At 36.5% G+C, this 27500-nt stretch overlaps 2 long non-coding RNA genes across 2 annotated transcripts in view; both read left to right on the plus strand.

Annotated features, from left to right (window-relative positions):
• Positions 1–27500, plus strand: part of LOC138372245 (uncharacterized) — a 279208-nt gene that overhangs the window by 133835 nt on the left and 117873 nt on the right. The gene's annotated exons all lie outside the window — the stretch shown is intronic.
• The window catches only part of LOC138372246 (uncharacterized), a 27204-nt gene continuing 1353 nt past the window's right edge, over positions 1650–27500 (plus strand). Inside the window, exons 1-2 of the long non-coding RNA XR_011230770.1 lie at positions 1650–1689; positions 24961–25067. This is a non-coding gene — a long non-coding RNA (uncharacterized lncRNA). The remainder of the gene's footprint in view (positions 1690–24960; positions 25068–27500) is intronic.

Genomic DNA, 27500 nt, shown 5'->3' on the forward strand with positions numbered 1-27500 from the left:
GCTCAGACTCACTCTCTCTCTGGCTCTGGCTCACGCTCTTTCTCTGGCTCTGGCTCACGCTCTCTTTCTGGCTCTCGCTCTCTCTCTCTGGCTCTCATATTTTATTTGATTTAAAAATGTCTGAGATTATTACTTAATCTAAGTTATATTGCATGGTGCTAATATGAATATTATACATGACTGTTTTTTCTTTTCTTTCTCTCTCTCTTTCTCCCTTTCTTTCTTTCTCTTTCTTTCCTTCTCTCTCTCTTTTTCTTTCTCTTTCTACATGAATATTATACTTGACTGTGTTTACATTCACTTGTAGATTTTTAATTTTAGTTAATTAGTCCTAAACTTTTGATTAATAGATTTTTATTATTAGTCATAGAAAAACTATAGTGTTATATGTATACTCGGAAAATTTTACTTGTTTTAGTTTTAAGTAACAATAACTGCTTGTAACGTCAGACTGATCTCAGCATGACATGAATCACAGGCTGCTTGATCACAAAATCTATTGTGTTCACAAATTGCATATATAGATTTTTATAGATTTTTAAATTTTTACTTTTATATTCTGTTATAGATATAGTCTATATATTTCGAGCTATTACATATATTTTGTTGTATTACTCATTCTTAATTAAATAAATATAATATTTTAATTCTCTTTTTGTACCCTATTTATTTGTAATTTACACATACATATATAGGATGTCCATTTCTTTCTCAGATATGTCTTCTTTCTTTCTCTCCCTTTCTATTTCAGATATGAATTAAAAAATTATTATACCCTAATTTACCCTAAACGTTTTAATGTAGGTAATTAAAAGATTATAAAAAAGTTTTTAGAAATGTTAATTATTTACGTTCTAAGGTTGTATATAAAAGTTCTCAAAAAACCTTTTCTAAACGTAATTATAAACGTGCTGAAAAATATGAAATGTCGTTTTTAGGATGTTTTAAAAACATGAAAATGTTTGCTGAGAACTAAAAAGGTTTCTAAAACAGTTGGTATACTGTTTAAGATCAGATATTATGTACCCTACTCTGCTCTCCTCTCACTCTATTATGCACTTATCTATCCCTATCATTCTTATGGTGTTTGTGCTTGGGGTTCAACCTCTGCAAACTACCTCAAGCCCATCATCATCCAGTAAAAATCTGCTATCAGGACAATAACTAACTCTACCTTCAGACAACACACAGCTCCCTTGTTCAAATCCTTAAACATGCTAAACAAATTCACTCCATACATTCTCCTGTGTAAATTACGTTTATAAAGCCCTTTTTCTAAGTGCAAACCCGGTTCTGAAACTCTTCCTGGACAGATGTAATAGAACACATGGCCACCCCACCAGACATAAATATCTCTTTGATATCCCCAGAGTCAAACTTAATCTATGTAAACACTATGTAAATAAAGGGACCTAGTCTATGGAACTCACTCCCTTATAATGATTTGAAAAGCTGTCCAACTTCTGCCATATTCAAAAATAAAACCAAAAAGTACCTGTAATACTTTTTAAGTAAGAGGGAGTAATGCGCAAAGCGTCCCTCACCTGTGACGTCACAGCGTCATCTGACGCCATATCAACACAGCGGCCATTTTGTCGTCAGTTCAGTCATGACGAGGACAAACCCTTCATGCAAACTGCACCTACTATCAAGAAGAAGAAGATTTTGTGTTCCACCGATAGTATTATCGTAAGTAAACACTTATATTTTATATTTTATTATATTAATTGATTCTATTTTTCTGTAATCAAGGTCCTTGGGTACTGTGTTGGGAGGTGAGGGCTGTTACTGGTGTCTGTGGAGATGTGAGGACTTGTACCAACCACTATCACCACCAGTACCTTGTCTTGCACCCTGCTTAGTATTCCTATTGAGATATGAAATATTATTGCATTCATATAATTATTCATTCACAGTCATTACTATTTTTATGGGCTATGTTCTGTTACCCTAATGCTTTTTATTCCTGGGCATGTCCATTTACTCTCCAGCCCTTCACAAGCCACTGCTGCACCCCCTCCATGCCCATACTTACTGTGCTTATTCCTACAGGACTGCACTGCATTATGTGGTGCTCACTGCCTGGACACCTTGGCAATGTAGAGACAGATATTCTGCAATACGGTGATATTAGCAGTAGAGTGATAAGCTGACACACGGGAGCTACAATGGAAAGAAGTTGAGTATCAACTCTTGTAATTTATATTGCTTCCAGTCAGTTTTTAGTTTTCTTATAATCACTATGTTATCTATCCTCTACAACCTAGTTATCTGCTTGAAACATGCATTATAGGGTTCTGGTAGTTGTTCTACTCACCAAGCCCTTCCAAGGCCAGGCTTGACATGTGAGAGCTTGGTCCAACAGGCTGTTGCTTGGACAGGCCCCTCAGGCCCACATATCCACCACAGCCTTGTTTGTCCAGCACTTCTTGAAGATGTTCAGGTTTTCTCTTGAAGATGTCGACGGTTGTTCCAGCAATACTGTATTTCTTTTATTGCTGAAAACATGTTTTCAGCCATAAAAAAAATTATCCTGAATCCAGAAAAAAATCCCTTTTGTATCATCTGGAAATTTTCAAATATTGCTGATCAAACCTGAGTCTAAATTATTTGTATATATTATGAATTACAGAGGTCCCAGGACAGAGTTTTGAGGAACTCCACTTACATTTTCCCACTCTGATTTAACCCCATTTATACAAACTCATTCTTATCTTTTAGCTAATCATTTATTGTACACACCATACTCAGCCTGTGTAGGGTAGTTTATTGTGCATCCTAGTATTGTGTATGTGTAGTATATATATTTGTGTAGTATATTTGGTATATTTAATGCCTCTAACCTCTCCTCATAGTTCTTGTCCTTCAATTCTGGGAGCCATGTAGTAGCATGTCTTTGCACCTTTTCCAGTTTATGTGCTTCTTAAGATATGGGCACCATACAACCGCTGCATATTCCAGCTTTAGTCTAACAAAAGTCGTGAACAATTTCTTGAGTATTTCGCCATCCATGCATTTAAAAGCTCTGAATATTATCCTTTACCTGCAATTGGTTGTTGCTGTATTTATAGAATATGATTTGTTCTGCTTTACATTTGTTTATTCTTTTTTTCAAAAATTCTTTCTGCCTCTCTCCTCACTGCCGTGTAGTTGTTTCTCTTTGTATTACTGGTATGTTTGGGGGTTTGGCCTCTTCGTATATTGATTCCATTTTTGTGTCTTTTGGTCTCTGGCCGTCTTGAAATTTCAGTTGAACAAATCCTGTTTCCTAGTTCTGCATCTCTGTTTTGGTATAAATGTTTTTGTTCCTTTATCATATATTTCACAAAATTGACATACTGTGCATTAATTCATCTCAATTACTTCCTTTCCTAACAGCAAGCCTTTCCAGTAAAATTCTTTGAATTCTTTTCTGACTTCCAGCCTAATGTTTGTTTTATCCTAGTGTGTATGATGCCTAGCGTGTGTCTGGTGCCTGTTGTGTTAAACCGAAGATAAATGCATAAGTATAGGTCAGTAATTTCTCCAGCTTTGAAAGGGGCTTTCATTATGCAGCAGTATTCCACTCTAGAGAGCACTAGCGTCTTGAAAACTATCATCATCGGTATAGCATCTCTAGTGTGAAAAGTTCTTGTTATCTATCCTGTCATTTTTCTTGCAGTTGTGACGGCTACTTTATTGTGTTCTTTAAATGTAAGGCCTTCTGACATCAGTACACCCAAATCCTTTACATTGCTTTTCCGTTCAATGTTATGATTTGACTGAGTTTTGTAAGTGGTTTCCGTTTTTATATATTCATTTTTTCCGTAGCGCATGAGCTGAAACTTATGTTCGTTAATCACCATGTTATTTTCTGTAGCCCATAGAAAGACCTGATTTACATCTGATTGGAGGTTTGCCGTGTCCTCTATGTTGCCTACTCTCGTGAAGATTCTAGTGTCATCTGCAAAGGATGATCAAGTACTATAGGTTGTGTCCTTGTCTATGTCCGATATGAGGATGAGAAAAAGTATTGGAGCAAGCACAGTACCCTTGGGGACTGAGCTCTTTACGGTTGATGGTCCAGATTTTATTTTGTTGACTACTACACATTGGGTTCTATTAGTCAGGAAGTTGTATATCCATCTGCCTATTTTTCCGGTAATTCCTTTTGAACGCATTTTATGTGCAATAAAACAATGGTCACATTTGTCAAAGGCTTTTGCGAAATCTGTGTAAATTACATCAGCGTTTTGTTTGTCTTCCATGGCATCTAGTGCCATGTCAGAGTGGTCCAGCAACTGTGATAGGCAAGAGCGCCCTGTTCTGAAACCATGTTGTCTGGGGTTATGGAGATGCTGTGATTCCATGTATTTGGTGATCTTACTTCTTAGCATTCTCTCAAAGATTTTTATGATGTGCGACGTTAGTGCTATCGGTCTGTAGTTTTTTGCCTCTGCCTTATTTCCTCCTTTATGGGGCGGTGCTATCTCTGCTGTTTTTAGTATGTCAGGGATAATGCCAGTATCTTGGCTTTGTCTCCAAAGAATGTGAAGGGCCTGCGATAACGTTTTTTTACAGTTCTAGATGAATATTGAGTTCCAAGAGTCAGGGCCTGGTGCAGAGTGCATAGGCATACTGTCTATGGCTTCTTCAAAATCCAGTGGGGATAGGATCACATCTGATTTATGATTTGATGTTGGTATCATATCCATGAAAAATTCATTTGGGTTATCAATCTTCAGTGTGTTCAGTGGCTCGCTGAAAACAGTCGTACTGATTGTGTGGTAAGGCGTACTGATTCTTGTGTGGTATTGTGGCAAGTGCAATATTATGTATTGTTTCATTGCAAATACGAGATTCCAGATCATTCCAGATTTCCGAAGTACTGAAATGCACACCATACAAGCTTGGTGGATCTAGGTGCAAGGTAAAATAATTTACATTTACTTGAATATATTTTTAGCTAATTATCAGTATATATATAATATATTTATATGCATATATATATATATATGTCATATATATGCATATATATGTCATATAATGCTTTGAAACTTTTGATGGTTTTGGCCTCCACCACCTTCTCACCTAACTTGTTCCAACCGTTTACCATTCTGTTTGCAAAAGTGAATTATCTTACATTTCTTCGGCATCTTTGTTTAGTTAGTTTAAATCTATAACCTCTTGTTCTTGAAATTCCAGGTCTCGGGAAATCTTCCCTATCAAGTTTATCAATTCCTGTTACTGTTTTGTACGTAGTGATCATATCTCCTCTTTTCCTTCTGTCTTCTAGTTTTGGAATATTTAATGCCTCAAATGTCTCCTCATAAATCCTGCCCTTCAGTTTTGGTATGAATGTTTGTGTGCCTTCATCGTATATTTTGCAAAATATGGAATACATCTCATTTACTTTACTTTAAGAATATGGTTCGATCAATTAAAAACCCTCTTGTTCAAATTGCAAAGAGACTGAAAGAGATGCAGCATGCTCAATGGCTTATATATTAGTGATTATTATTAGGATTATATATTAGTGAATCATATTAGTGATTCAATTATTATGGTCATAAAACAATAAACAAATAGTTTTGCTGTTATTACACTCTATTCACAGGTTATATATAAGTATCTGCATGTTTTGTTCACCATTACAAACCACTAAGTTGGTTTGATTTTTGTTGAGATTGTTATTTATGATAAGATTCCTTACGTTATCTATATGCAACTGAAAACTCAGTGGGGTGGTTCAAATAGCCTCGGCTATCACCTCATTATGTCCGGTCGTGATGGTCAAGTGGATTAAGGCGTCTTGTACATACCAGTTGCGTTGCTTCTGGGAGTATGGGTTCGAGTCACTTCTGGGGTGTGAGTTTTCAGTTGCATATTGTCCTGGGGACCATTCAGGCTTGTTCGCATTTGTGTTCCTCACGTGTGCCCCAAAGAATGAGGTGATTTGGTAAAATGCTATGCCCAAGATTACTATCCGAGTGCCGGCGGTGGGGTGGTTCAAATAGCCTCGGCTATCACCTCATTATGTCCGGTCGTGATGGTCAAGTGGATTAAGGCGTCTTGTTCATACCAGTTGCGTTGCTTCTGGGAGTATGGGTTCGAGTCACTTCTGGGGTGTGAGTTTTCAGTTGCATATTGTCCTGGGGACCATTCAGGCTTGTTCGCATTTGTGTTCCTCATGTGTGTCCCAAAGAATGAGGTGATTTGGTAAAATGCTATGCCCAAGATTACTATCCGAGTGCCGGCGGTGGGGTGGTTCAAATAGCCTCGGCTATCACCTCATTATGTCCGGTCGTGATGGTCAAGTGGATTAAGGCGTCTTGTACATACCAGTTGCGTTGCTTCTGGGAGTATGGGTTCGAGTCACTTCTGGGGTGTGAGTTTTCAGTTATATAAATATATATATATATATATATATATATATATATATATATATATATATATATATATATATATATATATATATATATATATATATATATAAATATATATATATATATATATATATATATATATATATATAAAATATATATATATATATAATATATATATATATATATATAAAAATATATATATATATATATATATATATATATATATATATATATAAAATATATATATATATATAATATATATATATTATATATATGTCGTACCTAGTAGCCAGAACGCAATTCTCAGCCTACTATGCAAAACCCGATTTGCCTAATAAGCCAAGTTTTCATGAACTAATTGTTTTTCGACGACCTAACCTAACCTAACCTAACTTTTTTGGCTACCTAACCTAACCTATAAAGATAGGTTAGGTTAGGTTAGGTAGGGTTGGTTAGGTTCAGTCAAATATCTACGTTAATTTTAACTCCAATAAAAAAAATTGACCTCATACATAATGAAATGGGTAGCTTTATCATTTCATAAGAAAAAAATTAGAAAAAATATTTTTATTCAGGAAAACTTGGTTCATTAGGCAAATCGGGCCTTGCATAATAGGCTGAGAAGTGCGTTCTGGCTACTAGGTACGACATATATATATATATATATATATATATATATATATATATATATATATATATATATATATATATATATATATATATATATATATATATATATATATATATATATATATGTCGTACCTAGTAGCCAGAACTCACTTTTTGGCCTACTATTCAAGGCCCGATTTGCCTAATAAGCCAAGTTTTCCTGAATTAATATATTTTTTCTAATTTTTTTCTTATGAAATGATAAAGCTACCCATTTCATTATGTATGAGGTCAATTTTTTTTTATTGGAGTTAAAATTAACGTAGATATATGACCGAACCTAACCAACCCTACCTAACCTAACCTAACCTATATTTATAGGTAAGGTTAGGTTAGGTAGCCAAAAAAAGCTAGGTTAGGTTAGGTTAGGTAGGTTAGGTAGACGAAAAAACATTAATTCATGAAAACTTGGCTTATTAGACAAATCGGGCCTTGAATAGTAGGCTGAGAAGTGCGTTCTGGCTATTAGGTACGACATATATATATATATATATATATATATATATATATATATATATATATATATATATATATATATATATATAGTGTGTGTGTGTAATTACCTAAGTGTAGTTACAGGATGAGACCGTCTTCCCAGCACTCTGTCATATAACGCTTTGAAACTACTGACAGTCTTGGCCTCCACCACCACCTCACCTAACTTGTTCCAACAAGTTAGGTGGTTAGGTAATACCACGCTATTTGCGAAAGTGAATTTTCTTATATTTCTTTAGCATCTGTGTTAAGCTAGTTTCAATGTATGACCTCCTGTTCTTGAAGTTCCAGGTCTCAGGAAATCTTCCCTGTCGATTTTATCAATTCCTGTTACTATTTTGTATGTAGTGATCATATCACCTCTTTCTTCTGTCTTTTAGTTTTGGCATATTTAATGCCTCTAACCTCTCCTCGTAGCTCTTGCCCTTCAGTTCCTGGAGCCACTTAGTAGCATGTCTTTGCACCTTTTCCAGTTTGTTGATGTGCTTCTTAAGATATGGGCCAACTTCTGTTGTTGGGCACCACACAACAGCTGCATATTCTAGCTTTGGCGTAACAAAAGTCATGAACAATTTCTTTAGTATATCACCATCCATGTATTTAAACGCAATTCTAAAGTTAGAAAGCGTAGCATAGGCTCCTCGCACAATATTCTTTATGTAGTCCTCAGGTGATAGTTTTCTATCTAGAACCACCCCTAGATCTCTTTCTTTATCAGAATTCTTTAAAGATTTCTCACATAATGTATAGGTTGTGTGGGATCTATGTTCTCCTGTTCCACATTCCATAACATGGCATTTATTAACATTAAATTCCATTTGCCAAGTGGTGCTCCATATACTTATTTTATCCAGGTTTTCTTGAAGGGCATGACAATCATCTAAATTTCTTATCCTTCCTATTATCTTAGCATCATCAGCAAACATGTTCATGTAATTCTGTATACCAACTGGTAGATCATTTATGTAGACAATAAACATCACTGGTGCAAGAACTGAACCCTGTGGTACTCCACTTGTGACATTCCTCCAGTCCGATACATTGCCTCTGATTACTGCCCTCATTTTTCTATCAGTCAGAAAATTTTTCATCCATGTTAGAAGCTTACCTGTCACCCCTCCAATATTTTCCAGTTTCCAGAACAACCTCTCTATGTGGAACTCTGTCGAATGCCTTTTTTAGGTCCAGATAGATGCAGTCAACCCATCCATCTCTTTCCTGTAATATATCTGTTGCTCGATCATAGAAACTGAGTAAATTCGATACACAGGATCTTCCAAATCGAAAACCATACTGTCTGTCTGAATTTATATCATTTCTCTCCAGGTGTTCTACCCATTTAGTTTTAATTATTTTTTCCAATATTCCAATTCCAATTTTTTCCAATAATGTGTGTGTGTGTGTATGTATATTTGTGTTGTAGAATATGACCGAAAGTCATAGTCTTTCTGCCCCTCTCCTTACTGCTATTGTTGTTTCTCGCATCTTTGTATTGCTTGTATGTTTGGGCAATTTTTTCCTTTTTCCTAGTTCTGCATCTCTGCTTTAGTATAAAATTTGTTGTGCCATTATCATATATTTCACAAAACTTGACATACATCTCATTTACTTCATGTCCTAACAGCAAGTGTTTGTCAAATTCCTTAAGGAAATATCTGAGTTCCCCATAATGACCTCTCCACAAGTCAGGTTTTTCAACTGCTTCAAGCTCATTTTCTTCCAGATTATAATGCATTGCATACTTTATTCCCAAAAAGACATGGTCACTTTTACCCAAGTGACAATGTCACTTGGGTAAAAGGAGGGAGGTACTGAAAGGAGGAAAAGGGAGGTACCAAAGGAGGGAGGTACTGAATGATAAATATATCTTTCTCTTTCCTGGTAAATATAATATCCAGCATGGAGGGAACATCCCCTTCCCTCATCCTCGTAGCTTGTTTAACATGTAGAAACATGAATGTTTACAGGGTGAGGTTTACGAAATTATATATATATATATATATATATATATATATATATATATATATATATATATATATATATATATATATATATATATATATATATATATATATATATATATATAAAGTTTGTGTGTGTGTAATTTATATAAATAAATAATTGAATATAAATTTTGTTAATATCTTTTCAGGGAAAACTTGCAAGTACAATTCGTATACAAGAGGGGCAACAAGAGCCAGAGGATGTCTACTAAGAAAATATACAAGTCTTTATCCTCACACTCTTGATATATGGTCTTCTCTGGTCTCTTTATTTTCTCTCCTCACAAATGTCCCTTTTTTTTATTTCTTTTACGTTTCTCTCCTGTTTTTCTTGTCCTTTAATCTCTCCTTTCCTCCTCTCTTCTAACACCTCTCGTTTCCTGTCTCTTCTAGCTTCTCTCTTCCTTTACTTTTTTTATTTGTGGTATTCATTTGTCATTTTTATCTTGTATATTTTTCTTGTATCTTTTTCTTATCTTGCGTTTCTCTTCCCCTTCTCTTCAATGATTTCTCATTTCTCTCCTCTCTCTGTTGTTTCTGTTCTGTCTTCTCTCTCCTTGCCTTAATTTTGTTCTGTCTCCTCTTTTGTTGTGTGTGTGTCTTTCTGTCTCTGTCTGTCTGTCTCTCTCTTTCTCTCTCTCTCTCTCTCTCTCTCTCTCTCTCTCTCTCTCTCTCTCTCTCTCTCTCTCTCTCTCTCTCTCTCTCTCTCTCTCTCTCTCTCTCTCTCTCTCTCTCTCTTTCTTTCTCTTTCTTTCTCTCTTTCTCTCGCTCTCTCTCTGGCTCTCTTGCTCTCTCCCTCTCTCTCTGGCTCTCTCTCTCGCTCTCTCTGGCTCTCTCTCTCGCTCTCTCTCTCGCTCTCTCTCTCTCTCTCTCTCTCTCTCTCTCGCTCTCTCTCGCTCTCTTTCTCTCTGGCTCTCTCGCTCTCTCTCTCTGGCTCTCTTGCTCTCTCTCTCTCTCTGGCTCTCTCTCTCTCTCTGGCTCTCTTGCTCTCTCTCTCACTCTCTCTCTCTGGCTCTCTCTCTGGCTCTCTCTCTCACTCTCTCTCTCTGGCTCTCTCTCTCTCTCTCTGGCTCTGGCTCTCTCTCTCTCGCTCTGGCTCTCTCTCTCTCTCTGGCTCTCTCTCTCTCTCTGGCTCTGGCTCTCTCTCTCTCTGGCTCTGGCTCTCTCTTTCTCTCTGGCTCTCTCTCTCTCTCTCTGGCTCTCTTGCTCTCTCTCTGGCTCTCTCTCTCACTCTCTCTCTCTGGCTCTCTCTCTGGCTCTCTCTCTCACTCTCTCTCTCTGGCTCTCTCTCTCTCTCTCTCTCTGGCTCTGGCTCTCTCTCTCTGGCTCTGGCTCTCTCTCTCTCTCTGGCTCTCTCTCTCTCTCTGGCTCTGGCTCTCTCTCTTTGGCTCTGGCTCTCTCTCTCTGGCGCTGGCTCTCTCTATCTCGCTCTGGCTCTCTCTCTCTCTGGCTCTCTCTCTTTCTCTCTTTCTCTGGCTCTCTCGCTCTCTCTGGCTCTCGCTCTCTCTGGCTCTCTCTCTCTCTCTCTCTCTCTCTCTCTCTCTCTCTCTCTCTGGCTCTCTCTCTCTCTCTGGCTCTCTCTCTCTCTGGCTCTCTCTCTCTCTGGTTTTCTCTCTCTCTGGCTCTCTCTCTCTCTCTGGCTCTCTCTCTCTGGCTCTGGCTCTCTCTCTCTCTGGCTCTGACTCTCTCTCTAGCTCTGACTCTCTCTGGCTCTGGCTCACGCTCTCTCTCTCTGGCTCTCTCTCTCTCTCTGGCTCTGGCTCTCTCTGGCTCTGGCTCTCTCTCTCTCTCTCTGGCTCTCTCTCTGGCTCTGGCTCTTTCTCTCTCTGGCTCTCTCTTTCTCTCTGGCTCTCTCTCTCTCTCTCTTTGGCTCTGGCTCTCTCTCTCTCTGGCTCTGACTCTCTCTCTCTCTGGCTCTGGCTCACGCTCTCCCTCTGGCTCTCTCTTTCTCTGGCTCTGTGGCGCTCTCTCTCTGGCTCTCGCTCTCTCTCTCTCTGGCTCTCATATTTCATTTGATTTAAAAATGTCTGAGATTTTTACCTAATCTAAGTTATATTCCATGGTGCTAATATGAATATTATACATGACTGTTTTTTCTTTTCTTTCTCTCTCTTTCTCCCTTTCTTTCTTTCTCTTTCTTTCCTTCTCTCTCTCTTTTTCTTTCTCTTTCTACATGAATATTATACTTGACTGTGTTTACATTCACTTGTAGATTTTTATTTTTAGTTAATTAGTCCTAAACTTTTGATTAATAGATTTTTATTATTAGTCATAGAAAAACTATAGTGTTATATGTATACTCGGAAAATTTTACTTGTTTTAGTTTTAAGTAACAATAACTGCTTGTAACGTCAGACTGATCTCAGCATGACATGAATCACAGGCTGCTTGATCACAAAATCTATTGTGTTCACATATTGCATATATAGATTTTTATAGATTTTTAAATTTTTACTTTTATATTCTGTTATATATATAGTCTATATATTTCGAGCTATTACATATATTTTGTTGTATTACTCATTCTTAATTAAATAAATATAATATTTTAATTCTCTTTTTGTACCCTATTTATTTGTAATTTACACATACATATATAGGATGTCCATTTCTTTCTCAGATATGTCTTCTTTCTTTCTCTCCCTTTCTATTTCAGATATGAATTAAAAAATTATTATACCCTAATTTACCCTAAACGTTTTAATGTAGGTAATTAAAAGATTATAAAAAAGTTTTTAGAAATGTTAATTATTTACGTTCTAAGGTTGTATATAAAAGTTCTCAAAAAACCTTTTCTAAACGTAATTATAAACGTGCTGAAAACAATGAAATGTCGTTTTTAGGATGTTTTAAAAACATGAAAATGTTTGCTGGGTACTCCCATCTCACAGGATGGTTAGACATACTGTACATGGAATCAATTTAGAAAATACCAGCCTCAATACAAAAAACAAATCAACTCTGACTAAACAACTCTAAGCAATTTTCACAAGAGGTAAGCACTGAATCATGGAAACATTATATTATAATTACTCTTACCAGTTTCTACAAAACTCCTCTCAAACAATGTATTTTTAAACATGTTTAGGTATTCACAGCAATGTGCTGCTTCCCTATTCTGTATAAAGGACCACACAGTGTAGATCAAAAACCAGCTACAAGCTCACCCAACATCCTCACCTCACAGGATGGCCAGTCATACATAGAATTAGGAGAGAACAAAATACTTAATGCTGATCTATTAGCCTCCACTGGCAAAATCTGGGTGCAGCACAAGAATATCTTCCAATATTCCTGAGTGTATGAAGTAATTACAGAGCTCAAAATACCTCATACCATTTGGTATGAAGTCACTGATAACAGGACAATCACAGATATAGTGTTGGAGAGTATGTTCTCTCAAGTAGGACTGAAAACAGATGGTTTTTTTCCACCAAGAGGGCTATAAATCCATGGAACCGCCTACCCGCTGAAGCCGTAAATGCCAAATTCCAGCTAAAAAATATCATTAAGACAATTGGCGGGCCCTTTAACAAGCTGCCGGCTTTCTGTCCTCTTCGAGGTCACTAGATAGTTAGTGGCCCTTGGGTAAATTCAGTAAATATATACAATAATTGTCAGCGCATCTTCCGAGCAACAAGGACAGCTACACAGTATCTCTTAGAATTACGTAGGTAAACAACAAATGTAACATATTTGTTTACTACAATGTCGGTGCTGGCAGTAGAAGTTGAAAAAACATTGTTTTACATCGAAATATACTAATTTTATAAGAAAATTCGACGTAAATAGGAGGCAGTAGAGCTCCGATAAGCCAGCACTAAATCTTCAATATGAAGAATGTTGCTGCTCTGATTGGCCAAACAAAACACAGTAGTGACCTCTTATCGGCACGCAGGTGAACCAACAATTTTCTTCCTAAGTATACCTTATTGAATCGTACCTAAGCATCTTCTTAGGGCGCACTTAGGAACCTTCGTAGCAAACCCACTTACGAAGAAATACACAGAGCTTCCTGAATCTAGGTCCTGATTGGCAATTATATTAGCCTGACTCAGTTTATATACAAAATTTATATCAAAAAGATGTTTATTTATGTAGTGGTGCTTGTGGGTACTATTACATCTATCAATAGAGAGTTTCAGATCAGGGTTAGCATTTATTTATTTATTTATTTATTTATTTATTTATTTATTTATTTATGCATATACAAGAATGTACATAAGGAATGTGAGGATACAAATATGGTAATTACAGTCTTGTAAAGCCACTAGCACGTGCAGCGTTTCGGGCAGGTCCTTAATCTAAGAAAATTTTAAGGAGGTAAATACTTGCAAAATTCCCAGCAAACACAGAACGTTTGTGGACGTTTTTAAATGGTGCCACAAAGGTAATACTGTAACTTTTGACATAAATACGTATATCTGACGTTCTTAAAATCAAAGGATATAACTAAAAACATATATTCTTGAGACACAGTTTTTTAAGATTTATGTAAAAATTTAAAAATAATAGTGAATGCTATGGTATTATAATGTTTTCATGCTTTATATTTAAGAATAAATAATTTTCAGTCAACATTTAGTTTTTTTTGTATACTTTCTGTAAAGCTATCCAATTTACGTTCTTATAACATACATATAACATTTATATGACATCAGTATAACGTTATTTACACGACATCATTACGTTATTATGATGTTATATTAACGTATAATTCCTGTGTGAAAACCAGAATATATATTGAACTTTATGTTTTAAACCTTGTAAAGTTATCATAAAACTTGGAATAAGACGGTAAGCATGCTTTACTTATGAAAATATACAAACAAATCAACAAAAACATTTTAACATAAAAAACATGAACATAACATAAATTAACAGCATGCATGGGAGTTAATTGGAACTCTGTAATATTGCATACATGAACCTTGAGGTACAAACCCAGTGTATTTACCCATGCAGTTCTTTCCTAAATCTAAATTTTTCAAATTTTTACACTTTGTTTCGAGTTCTGTCTTGTGTTGCTAATTTTAATACCCCATTAATGTCCCCTTTGTTATGTCCATTCATCCCATTGTGCACCTCTACCATATGTCACTCCTAATTCTTTGCTTTTCTAGAGAATGTAATATAAGCTTTGACAATCTTTCTTCATATGACAGGTTAACAGGTAGAACAAAGATTACCATTTATATATGGATAACTATTATAAGTCGGTTTGAATGAGTGAATTGCTGCTTGAAGATAGGTATATACACGTGTGGTACTATCAGATTGCATCGTGGTGAGCCTAAAACCCTTCAGATCCAAGCAAAGGGTAAAATGCCAGCAGATACAATTGTGAACACATTGATACCAAAATGAAAGACATATGACGAGAATTGAGGTAACCAAAGTGAAAAGAGTGTTCACATTACATTGCACTAGAGTGCTCCCGGGTTACTTTCTCTCACTTTCTCTGTTTTGTGCGGATGGTCCACCGTACTTTCATCACGTCAGCGGGTGGAGCACGCTGCTGTTTTTGACATTTCATGCATATATTCCGGTTGGAAATTCTATTGCGAAATCATTGATACCAAAATGAAAGACCTAGGATGACAATTGAGGTGACCAGAATGAAAAGAGTGTATACATTTTATCGCTCTTGTGCGCTCCCTGGTAACACGCTCTCGCTTTCTCTGTTTGTTGCGGATGGTAAGCCGGGCTTTTGGAGTTTATATGCCTTTAGTCCTGTAGAGAATTCTATTGCGAACACATTGATGCTAAATTGAAAAACCTAGGATGAGAATTGTGGTAACAAAGTTGAAAAGGGTATATACTTTTCAGTATTACCACGCTCTCTAATGTAATGAGAGTTGCCTGAGGGTGGCTCAGCTTTCTTTTTCTGGTACCCTTGGCCTACATTCATCTTGTCGGCGGGTGGAGCGCGCTGCTGTCTTTGACATTATATGCACATAGTTCTGTTGGGAATTCTATTGCGAACGCATTGATACCAAAATGAAAGACATAGGACGAGAATTAAGGTGACAAAGTTGAAAAGAGTATACACTTTTCAGTATTTCCGCACACTACCAGGGAATGTCCAAAAAAAAATGGAGAGAGTGGAGGGGTAACTTGCCCAAAACGCGAAAGTGTTTGGGGAGATTAACTTTCGTTCAATACTATTATGCAAGAGGAGCGACACATCTATGGTTCATTCAATAAAATCAGCAGACTTCTAGATGTTACTACTGCTCGGCTTAGACTCGGTTACAAGTATTTCTGGGAATTCTCATTATCTGCCGATGTAGACCTGACCAAATGTTAACCGTCAACAAAATTATTTGCACACCCTCCGTCACTATGTGAAAGTGAATTCAGAGACAATTCTACAACCAATGTACCAACGATGTGTCAATATTTCATTCAAAATGATCTGGTACCAGAAATTTTAGCCAAATATCCCCAGTTTGCTAACTGTAAGTAGTAACAAAGTGATTGTAACCTATCCACCGCTGCCCACTGGATGGGGGGCGGTGTGCAAGACAAACATATCAATTGTGACACTAGCTCTCCACATATGTCAGTTGCTTAATTTAGAAACTGTACTTGTGATCGATCTCGAACCCATTGTTGATGTGACGACTTATACTGAATTTTGTAACTAGCTCATCAAGATTGTAACTTGCTTAGCTAAATGAATTGTGGGGTTCAGTCCCTGAGCCCATTATGTGCCTCTGCAACCCTTTCCACTACCGCCCACAAGATGGGTATGGGGTGCATAATAAATGAACTAAACTAACTTTAAGGCATCCTGAAAGAAAGCTTGGAGGGCTTGAAAAATTGCAAAACGAAGCCGTGAGGATAATCCTTGGGTGCCCTCGTACCACAAAGATACTTAATATGAGAAAGGAACTTAATATTCCGAGCGTTGTTTATCGTGTTACTGAAAATAACTGTCAAATTGGTATAAAAATGCTTAGGCTAGCTCATCCTAACCCTTGCACAGAAGCCCTCCAGAATTTCTTTATTGAATGTTGAAAACAACCCTCAAGTTGACTATTTCCGTAACAGCATGCACTCCTGTATGCTAATCTCCACAATCACCAAGCCCACCCGAGTCACTCAAACATCTGCCACTACCCTGGTTCACCTTTGGACTAATATAACAGCTCCCCTTACATCTGGGGTAATTTATGACAGAACAACTGACCACTATCCTACTTTCCTCATAGCAAACATTGACACATCACCACCAGAAAACAAAAAACTTTCATTCAGGCTACATAGTGAATCAGCTTTAGGCAATCTCTCTAATGCACTTCACAATATTAACTGGGAATCTGAATTTAATAATTCACAGGATATAAACTCATCAACTAACCTCTTTCTCTCCAAAACTCTAAGCCTCTACAACACTCACTGTCCCCTCCTTACCAAACAAGTAACTGATAAAAGAAAAAATAACCCGTGGCTCACAAGTGGCATAATTAAATCAATCAACAAAAAACATGAATACGAAAAGACATTTAGGAGTGGCCTATTTCCAATGGAAGTAGTTAAAAGGTACTCATCAGTGCTTACCAGTATCATAAGAAAAGCAAAACTTTCATACTATGAGACTAGATTCAAAGAAGCAAAAGGCAACATGAAAAGCACATGGAATACCATCTCTAACATCCTGGGAACTAAACAACACTCCCACAACCAGATAACACTCTCTAAGGATGGCCTTACACTGTCATCTGACTTAGAAATGGCGAATGAATTTAATAGCTTCTTTTCATCGATTGGTGCTAACCTTGCAAGTAAAATCCCACAGACTCAGACACATATAAACACATATCTCTCAGGCAGCTATCCAAACTCTCTTCTCCTCTCACCAGTCAGCCCGTCAGATGTTGTGTCCATCATACACTCACTAAAAACCAAAGCTGGGAACATCAGTGAAATCCCATCCATTGTATACAAGAGCGCCTCCCATGCCCTAGCGCCACCTATAGCTCTGCTGTTCAACAAATCCCTTGAGTGTCATACCTTCCCTGGTATCCTTAAAAACGCAAGAGTAACGCCAGTTCATAAAGGAGGTAATCCGTCAGACATAAACAACTACAGACCAATATCGAACCTACCCATACTATCAAAAATATTTGAAAAAATTATCTACAAACAGCTCTACTCCTATCTCGTAAAATTCGACATTCTTAGCCCCTGTCAGTTTGGCTTTCGCTCTCAAAAGAGTACCAACGATGCAATTATTAGTCTCCTTGATATAATTTACTCTGCCCTTGACAAAAATGAGTTTCCAATTGGACTCTTCATTAACCTGAGAAAGGCCTTTGATACTGTTAATCACGATTACCTCTTGCTACTTGTTATGCTAACATGCAGAACACTCTTAACTCTGTATTAGTCTTATATGTCAGGACTTAGGTTTAGTCATATCTCAGCAGAGGAAACAAAGATACTAAATGGGTGTCCACCCAGGCAGGGAGGAGCTGTTCGCAAGATGCAACTGTATGATGGCTCCCAGCTTGACTATGTTAACAGATTCAAATACCTTGGTCTTGTATTGTCCTGTTGTATTCAGACTCTGTCGTCAGTATAATGAGAGGCTCCATACGCCCTCTTGGAGATGTTGCAGGTTATCACTCAGGCTATGGTGCCAATGTCACAATTGTCAAAATGATGTACCTTGCATACATCAGATCTTTAGTGGATTATGTTGCATCTCTGCTTGCATTGATGACTGAAAGAAAGCTTAAAGGGCTTGAAAACTTGCAGAACGAAGCCTTGAAGATAATCCTTGGATGTCCCTAGTACCACAAAGATACTTAACATGAGGCAGGAACTTAATATTAACTTAATAATAGAATATGAGTGCATATTCTACTGCATTACTATTTGTAATGATCCTCATATTGTGCTTCAGTAATCCAATGTATAACCCTGAGATGTTTTCCTAATTGTACTTAGGATTCCTTGTTCATTATTGTGTATTGTTCTGATCTGCTTTTGTGTCGAAAATTCTTGCATCGTACCTGTAAACAATTTTTTGACAATTTTACTGTAATTATCCTACTTAAAATCATCTGTACTTGTAAAGTAAAGCTGTAATGTACCTGTTAAACACTTTTTATCAATTTTACATTTAATTATTTCTCTAAAACTTTGTTTAAGAATTTGCTCAAAGATTAGTTTAAGGACTTGCCCGAAACGCTATATGCAAGCTAGTGGTTTTACAAGATTATAATTCTAACTTAAGCTCTATGTTGTCTCTTAACCCCCAATGTACGTTCTTGTATATATATAAATAAATAAAATAAATGAATAACGAGGGATCGAGGCATTAATGCGCAGTACGTGCTTCCCTCATCTGTGACGTCACAGCGCCATCTGACGACAGCATAAACACAGGCGGCCATTTTATGTTCCACCAAGATTAAAAAAAAAAATAATTTTGCCCCGAGGGGCGAGTTTATTGGGCAGCACCCAATGTGTTCGCAATAGAATGTTCTACAAGAACATGTATAAAATAAGTGACACAGAGATTATTGATGTGTGTATTTGTGTGGGTGATTATAAATATGTATGTGTATGTATATATGTATACGTATATATATATATGTACATGTATGTATGAGAGTGTGTACATGTATATATAACATTAATAATTTTGTAACTAGCGTCAAAAATTGTTATTTGCTTAGCTAAACAAACTAGAGAGTTCAGTTCCTGAACCCATTATGTGCCTCTGTAATCCTTTACACCACCGCCCACGGGATGGGTATGGGGTGCATAATAAAGAAAGAAATTGAAATAATAAGGGTATGAAATGTATCAACATAAAACATTAATGTTAGTGGCCATCAGGTAAAATCAGGTTATTATTTGTAAAGAATTTAAATGAGTTAAACTAAATACGAACTTAATATGTTTTGATAACGCAAAAATATATTCCCGATGTATTGTAATTGCAAATGAATATTTAATACAATTATTTGTATCATTTTTTTATTTTAGATTTCCGTATTGCTTGATAATATATAATAGCGTTTAGATAATGCCAGCGCTGGACATTCTTTAGGCTCGTTGCATGTTGTGGTAGTCGCCGCCATTTTAAAACCGTGTCGAGAGGGACTGCTGCTGGCTTATCCACAAAATCCTGCTGCATCTTCAATAGTTAAGGTAACTGTTTTCTTTTATTTGCTCTTAGACATGTGTAGTATATATATAAGCTTCTGTTGGTAGGCTGGATGGTGTGTTGATGGTGGTGTTGTGTTGATGGCCCTGGCTGGAGGTGTGTTGATGGTGGTGTTGTGTTGATGGCCCTGGCTGGAGGTGTGTTGATGGCCCTAGCTGGAGGTGTGTTGATGGCCCTGGAGGTGTGTTGGTGGCCCTAGCTGGAGGTGTGTTGATGGCCCTGGAGGTGTGTTGGTGGCCCTAGCTGGAGGTGTGTTGATGGCCCTGGAGGTGTGTTGGTGGCCCTAGCTGTAGGTGTGTTGATGGCCCTGGAGGTGTGTTGATGGCCCTGGCTGGAGGTGTGTTGATGGTGGTGTTGTGTTGATGGCCCTGGCTGGAGGGGTGTTGATGGCCCTAGCTGGAGGTGTGTTGATGGCCCTGGAGGTGTGTTGGTGGCCCTAGCTGGAGGTGTGTTGGTGGCCCTGGAGGTGTGTTGGTGGCCCTAGCTGGAGGTGTGTTGATGGCCCTGGAGGTGTGTTGGTGGCCCTGGAGGTGTGTTGGTGGCCCTGGAGGTGTGTTGATGGCCCTGGCTGGAGGTGTGTTGATGGTGGTGTTGTGTTGATGGCCCTAGCTGGAGGTGTGTTGATGGCCCTGGAGGTGTGTTGGTGGCCCTAGCTGGAGGTGTGTTGATGGCCCTGGCTGGAGGTGTGTTGATGGCCCTAGCTGGAGGTGTGTTGATGGCCCTGGAGGTGTGTTGGTGGCCCTAGCTGGAGGTGTGTTGATGGCCCTGGAGGTGTGTTGGTGGCCCTAGCTGGAGGTGTGTTGATGGCCCTGGAGGTGTGTTGGTGGCCCTGGAGGTGTGTTGATGGCCCTGGCTGGAGGTGTGTTGATGGTGGTGTTGTGTTGATGGCCCTAGCTGGAGGTGTGTTTATGGCCCTGGAGGTGTGTTGGTGGCCCTAGCTGGAGGTGTGTTGGTGGCCCTGGAGGTGTGTTGATGGCCCTGGAGGTGTGTTGGTTGCCCTGGAGGTGTGTTGATGGCCCTGGACAATTATTGTGCATGTGTAGTATGTATATTTATGTAGTATATTTGGCATATTTAATGGCATTTAGTTAATGCCACTTAGTGGCATGTCTCTGCACCGTTTCCAGTTTGTTGATATGCTTTCTAAGATATGGGCACCATACAACTGCTGCATACTCCAACTTTGGTCTAACAAAAATTGTGAACAATTTCAAAATTTCTGTTGAAGAAATCCTGTTTCCTAGTTCTGCATCTGTTTTGGTATAACACCTCCTTTTTTACTAGGCCTGCAATTATGAATGCCTTTATAACCAGCTAAGTTGTAGAGTTGGGTATAGTCTTTACTTAGCCAAGTTTCTGTTAAAATGAGGGTCCGTTTAATTACCACAAGCTACCACAAGCTACACAAGCTTCACAAAGCTTCCTGGCAATACGTTAGTAATGAATAAATATAATATGTTAGGTTAGGTTGACCTAACTTAACCTAACCGACGCTTGGATCGTCGACTTGATTTGGCGTCACCAGTTCTTTATTTTCGTCTAATTTCTTTATAAAAAGATACTTTTTCAGATTAAAATTATGTTTTTTCGTGTTGTACATTCAGCACCAACATTATAATGAGTAAATATATCATATTTATTCATTACTAACGTATTGCCAGGAAGCTGAGTGGTTAGGTCTCGATAAATTTCCTGGTATAATATTATTGTTTGCTATTCTCCATCTTAGACTAGGCAAGTTGAAGTCACCTAGGAAGATAATATGAGGTATCGAGTTCTCCATTTTGTTTATCTGTTCTGTGAATTCCTCGGCCGTTGCATCTGGCGGTTTGTATATTAGAATAATCACTAAATTTATTTTCTCTATTTTTAATCCCAATACCTCTACCACCTCATTTGTAATGTTAAGGAGCTCCGAGCATACAAGGTCTTCCATAGTATACAGTCCCACTCCTCCATGTGACCTAATTTTACTATCACAGTTGTGTACTTTTCGAGACTACATTTCAAATATTCCCTAACATACATGGCTTCTCCCCCTCTTTGTGTAAAATAGTTTAAATCCATTTATGGGACATTCAGCAAATAGTTCTCTATTTATTACATTCATCAATGTTTCGGTACGTGCAATAGTATGTATTGTTTCATTGCAGATAACAGCATTTAATTTTTTTTTGTTTCTTAGACTTAGACTCGTACTACCAAGTTGCTGTTGGCAATTGGATAATTTTTTTATGAAGTCATTTGTTATTTTTTCCCCTACTTTAGTAATTTATGCTTTTGATCTCAATTAGTTTATCCTAGCTTTTTAATTTTTTCCCCTTATATATTGCCATCTTATCTGTCTGCTTTGTCCATTTACTCTCCAGCCCTTCACAAGCCACTGCTGCACCCCTCCATGCCCATACTTACTGTGCTTATTCTTACAGGACTGCACTGCATTATGTGGTGCTCACTGCCTGGACACCTTGGCAATGTAGAGACAGATATTCTGCAATACCGTGATATTAGCAGTAGAGTGATAAGCTGACACACGGGAGGTACAATGGAAAGAAGTTGCGTATCAACTCTTGTAATTTATATTGCTTCCAGTGAGTTTTTAGTTTTCTTATAATCACTATGTTATCTATCCTCTACAACCTAGTTATCTGCTTGATACATGCATTATAGGGTTCTGGTAGTTGTTCTACTCACCAAGCCCTTCCAAGGCCAGGCTTGACATGTGAGAGCTTGATCCAACAGGCTGTTGCTTGGACAGGCCCCTCAGGCCCACATATCCACCACAGCCTTGTTTGTCCAGCACTTCTTGAAGATGTTCAGGTTTTCTCTTGAAGGTGTCGACGTTTGTTCCAGCAATACTGTATTTCTTTTATTGCTGAAAACATGTTTTCAGCCATAAAAAAAATAATCCTGAATCCAGAAAAAAATCCGTTTTGTATCATCTGGAAATTTTCAAATATTGCTGATCAAACCTGAGTCTAAATTATTTGTATATATTATGAATTACAGAGGTCCCAGGACAGAGTTTTGAGGAACTCCACTTACATTTTCCCACTCTGATTTAACCCCATTTATACAAACTCATTCTTATCTTTTAGCTAATCATTTATTGTACACACCATACTCAGCCTGGGTAGGGTAGTTTATTGTGCATCCTAGTATTGTGTATGTGTAGTATATTTGGTATGTTGACCAGACCACACACTAGAAATTGAAGGGACGACGACGTTTCGGTCCGTCCTGGACCATTCTCAAGTCGATTCTCACAATCGACTTGAGAATGGTCCAGGACGGACCGAAACGTCGTCGTCCCTTCAATTTCTAGTGTGTGGTCTGGTCAACATACTTCAGCCATATCTCCTCTTTTCCTTCTGTCTTTTAGTTTTGGAATATTTAATGCCTCTAATGTCTCCTCATAAATCCTGCCCTTCAGTTTTGGTATGAATGTTTGTGTGCCTTCATCGTATATTTTGCAAAATATGGAATACATCTCATTTACTTTACTTTAAGAATATGGTTCGATCAATTAAAAGCCCTCTTGTTCAAATTGCAAAGAGACTGAAAGAGATGCAGCATGCTCAATGGATTATATATTAGTGATTATTATTAGGATTATATATTAGTGAATCATATTAGTGATTCAATTATTATGGTCATAAAACAATAAACAAATAGTTTTGCTGTTATTACACTCTATTCACAGGTTATATATAAGTATCTGCATGTTTTGTTCACCATTACAAACCACTAAGTTGGTTTGATTTTTGTTGAGATTGTTATTTATGATAAGATTCCTTACGTTATCTGAGAATGAAGCTATGTTGGTATTGGGAAATCTATAGATGGCACTTATAGTCAAGGAGGATTTAAGGGATTTACTGGAGAACTTGGCTAAGGTATATTCACAATAGTCGTCTCTATTACTAATGACACTATTGCAGATGAAGGTATCTTTGTAAGATATTGCTATGCCACCTCCTTTTTTTATTAGGCCTGCAGTTGTGAATGGCTTTATTATCAGCCAAGTTGTAGCATACAACATAGCATATATATGTATATGGCATACATACATATATATATATATATATATATATATATATATATATATATATATATATATATATATATATATATATATATATATTCACACCCCAGAAGTGACTCGAACCCATACTCAAAGGAGCAAACGCAACTGGTATGTACAAGACGCCTTAATCCATACGCCTTATTGTCCTGGGGACCATTCAGGCTTGTTCGCATATATATATATATATATATATATATATATATATATATATATATATATATATATATATATATATATATATATATATATATATATATATATACATATATATATATATATATATATATATATATTTAGGTGTTGCTTTTAACCAGTGTACGTGGGTCTGATTGTGCAACCACGGTTCGAAGAATAATGAAGATATGAACAAACGGCCTGTGGTCACTATACAGTCTGGAAGGGCAAAAGAAGAAATTGGCATTTCTACAAAAACAAGAACTATATAATGTTATTTTAAGTAAGTAACCAAAAAATTAAGTAATTTTTTTAAAGTTTAAAATTTACTTAAAAATTTAAATTTTAAGTTAAAAATTTTTAAACAAAAAACTTAATATTTTTCATATTTGGAACCATTCCATAATATTTTCCCAAGCATAAATGATTATATTTATATCACTTGCTCTTAAGATTGTTTCATTTAATAGAGGTTGGGCATAATTGTTCTCTGCTGCTAATAGAACTGACTGACTTAGCTATAGGAAAATGTAAACTTAATTGGTTTATCCATTACAGTATTTTGCAGTTTATTTCATGATCCTGTGCTTAATACTTGCATAAATAGTAGACTACAAAATGCATTTTTATATCATTAGTATTGAATAATAATAATGCAAATAATTGACTTATAAATGATGTACAATTAATTGGTAGGTGATATTATATTATTAATATTTTTTTCATTCTTGCAAAGCCTTAACAAAGCCAATAACATGTTAATATAAACTTGATCACCTTCCACTTATTTTCTCATGTGCTACCTACATGTACAAAACCTTATTCCTAAATGCATAATTTTGTTCTGAAACTTGTCCTTTATATGTTGTGTATCACCATCTCTGGAGAGTTTTATCTGATTGATGTATAAATTACTTTTAATTTTACAGAATATTATTGTTATACTGAATTTATTATTATATAAATAACTTAATTTTACAGAATCATCTATCAACGCACATCCACAAGTTGAGGAGGAGGATGTGACCTTCCAGATTTCTGAAGTACTGAAACATGCACCAAACAGGCCTGGTGGATCTAGGTACAAGGTAAAATAATTTAATTTTTTTTTTTTTTTTTACTAATTGTCCGATATATATATATATATATATATATATATATATATATATATATATATATATATATATATATATATATATATATATATATAAATATATATATAATGTGTCGTACCTAGTAGCCAGAACGCACATCTCAGCCTACTATGCAAGGCCCGATTTGCCTAATAAGCCAAGTTTTCATGAATTAATGTTTTTTCGACTACCTAACCTAACATTTTCAGTTACCTAAACTAACCTATAAAGATAGGTTAGGTAGGGATGGTTAAGTTCGGTCATATATCTATATTAATTTTAACTCCAATAAAAAAAGAATTGACCTCATACATAATGAAATGGATAGCTTTATCATTTGATAAGAAAAAAAATAGAGAAAATATATTATTCATGAAAACTTGGCTTATTAGGCAAATCGGGCCTTGCATAGTAGGCTGAAAAGTGCGTTCTGGCTACTAGGTACGACATATATATATATATATATATATATATATATATATATATATATATATATATATATATATATATATATATATATATATATATATATATATATATATATATGTCGTACCTAGTAGCCAGAATGCACTTCTCAGCCTACTATGCAAGGCCTGATTTGCCTAATAAGCCAAGTTTTCCTGAATTAATATATTTTCTCTACTTTTTTTCCTATGAAATGATAAAGCTACCCATTTCATTATGTATGAGGTCAATTTTTTTTATTGGAGTTAAAATTAACGTAGATATATGACCGAACCTAACCAACCCTACCTAACCTAACCTAACCTATCTATATAGGTTAGGTTAGGTTAGGTAGCAGAAAAAGTTAGGTTAGGTTAGGTTAGGTAGTTGAAAAACAATTAATTCATGAAAACTTGGCTTATTAGGCAAATTGGGCCTTGCATAGTAGGCTGAGAAGTGCGTTCTGGCTACTAGGTACGACATATATATATATATATATATATATATATATATATATATATATATATATATATATATATATATATATATATATATATATATATATGTATATATATATATATATATATATATATATATATATGTATATATATATATATATATATAGATAGATAGATAGATAGATAGATAGATAGATAGATAGATAGAGTGTGTGTGTGTGTGTGTAATTACCTAAGTGTAGTTACAAGATGAGACCGTCTTCCCAGCACTCTTTGTCATATAAAGCTTTGAAACTACTGACAGTCTTGGCCTCCACCAACTTCTCACCTAACTTGTTCCAAGCATCTACCACTCTATTTGCGAAAGTGAATTTTCTTATATTTCTTTAGCATCTGTGTTAAGCTAGTTTCAATCTATGACCTCCTGTTCTTGAAGTTCCAGGTCTCAGGAAATCTTCCCTGTCGATTTTATCAATTCCTGTTACTATTTTGTATGTAGTGATCATATCACCTCTTTCTTCTGTCTTTTAGTTTTGGCATATTTAATGCCTCTAACCTCTCCTCGTAGCTCTTGCCCTTCAGTTCTGGGAGCCACTTAGTAGCATGTCTTTGCACCTTTTCCAGTTTGTTGATGTGCTTCTTAAGATATGGGCCAACTTCTGTTGTTGGGCACCACACAACAGCTGCATATTCTAGCTTTGGCGTAACAAAAGTCATGAACAATTTCTTTAGTATATCACCATCCATGTATTTAAACGCAATTCTAAAGTTAGAAAGCGTAGCATAGGCTCCTCGCACAATATTCTTTATGTGGTCCTCAGGTGATAGTTTTCTATCTAGAACCACCCCTAGATCTCTTTCTTTATCAGAATTCTTTAAAGATTTCTCACATAATGTATAGGTTGTGTGGGGTCTATGTTCTCCTGTTCCACATTCCATAACATGGCATTTATTAACATTAAATTCCATTTGCCAAGTGGTGCTCCATATACTTATTTTATCCAGGTTTTCTTGAAGGGCATGCCAATCATCTAAATTTCTTATCCTTCCTATTATCTTAGCATCATCAGCAAACATGTTCATGTAATTCTGTATACCAACTGGTAGATCATTTATGTAGACAATAAACAGCACTGGTGCAAGAACTGAACCCTGTGGTACTCCACTTGTGACATTTCTCCAGTCCGATACATTGCCTCTGATTACTGCCCTCATTTTTCTATCAGTCAGAAAATTTTTCATCCATGTTAGAAGCTTACCTGTCACCCCTCCAATATTTTCCAGTTTCCAGAACAACCTCTCTATGTGGAACTCTGTCGAATGCCTTTTTTAGGTCCAGATAGATGCAGTCAACCCAACCATCTCTTTCCTGTAATATATCTGTTGCTCGATCATAGAAACTGAGTAAATTCGATACACAGGATCTTCCAAATCGAAAACCATACTGTCTGTCTGAAATTATATCATTTCTCTCCAGGTGTTCTAC

This window comes from Procambarus clarkii, chromosome 38, assembly GCF_040958095.1.
Source record: "Procambarus clarkii isolate CNS0578487 chromosome 38, FALCON_Pclarkii_2.0, whole genome shotgun sequence".
NCBI lineage: Eukaryota > Metazoa > Arthropoda > Malacostraca > Decapoda > Cambaridae > Procambarus > Procambarus clarkii.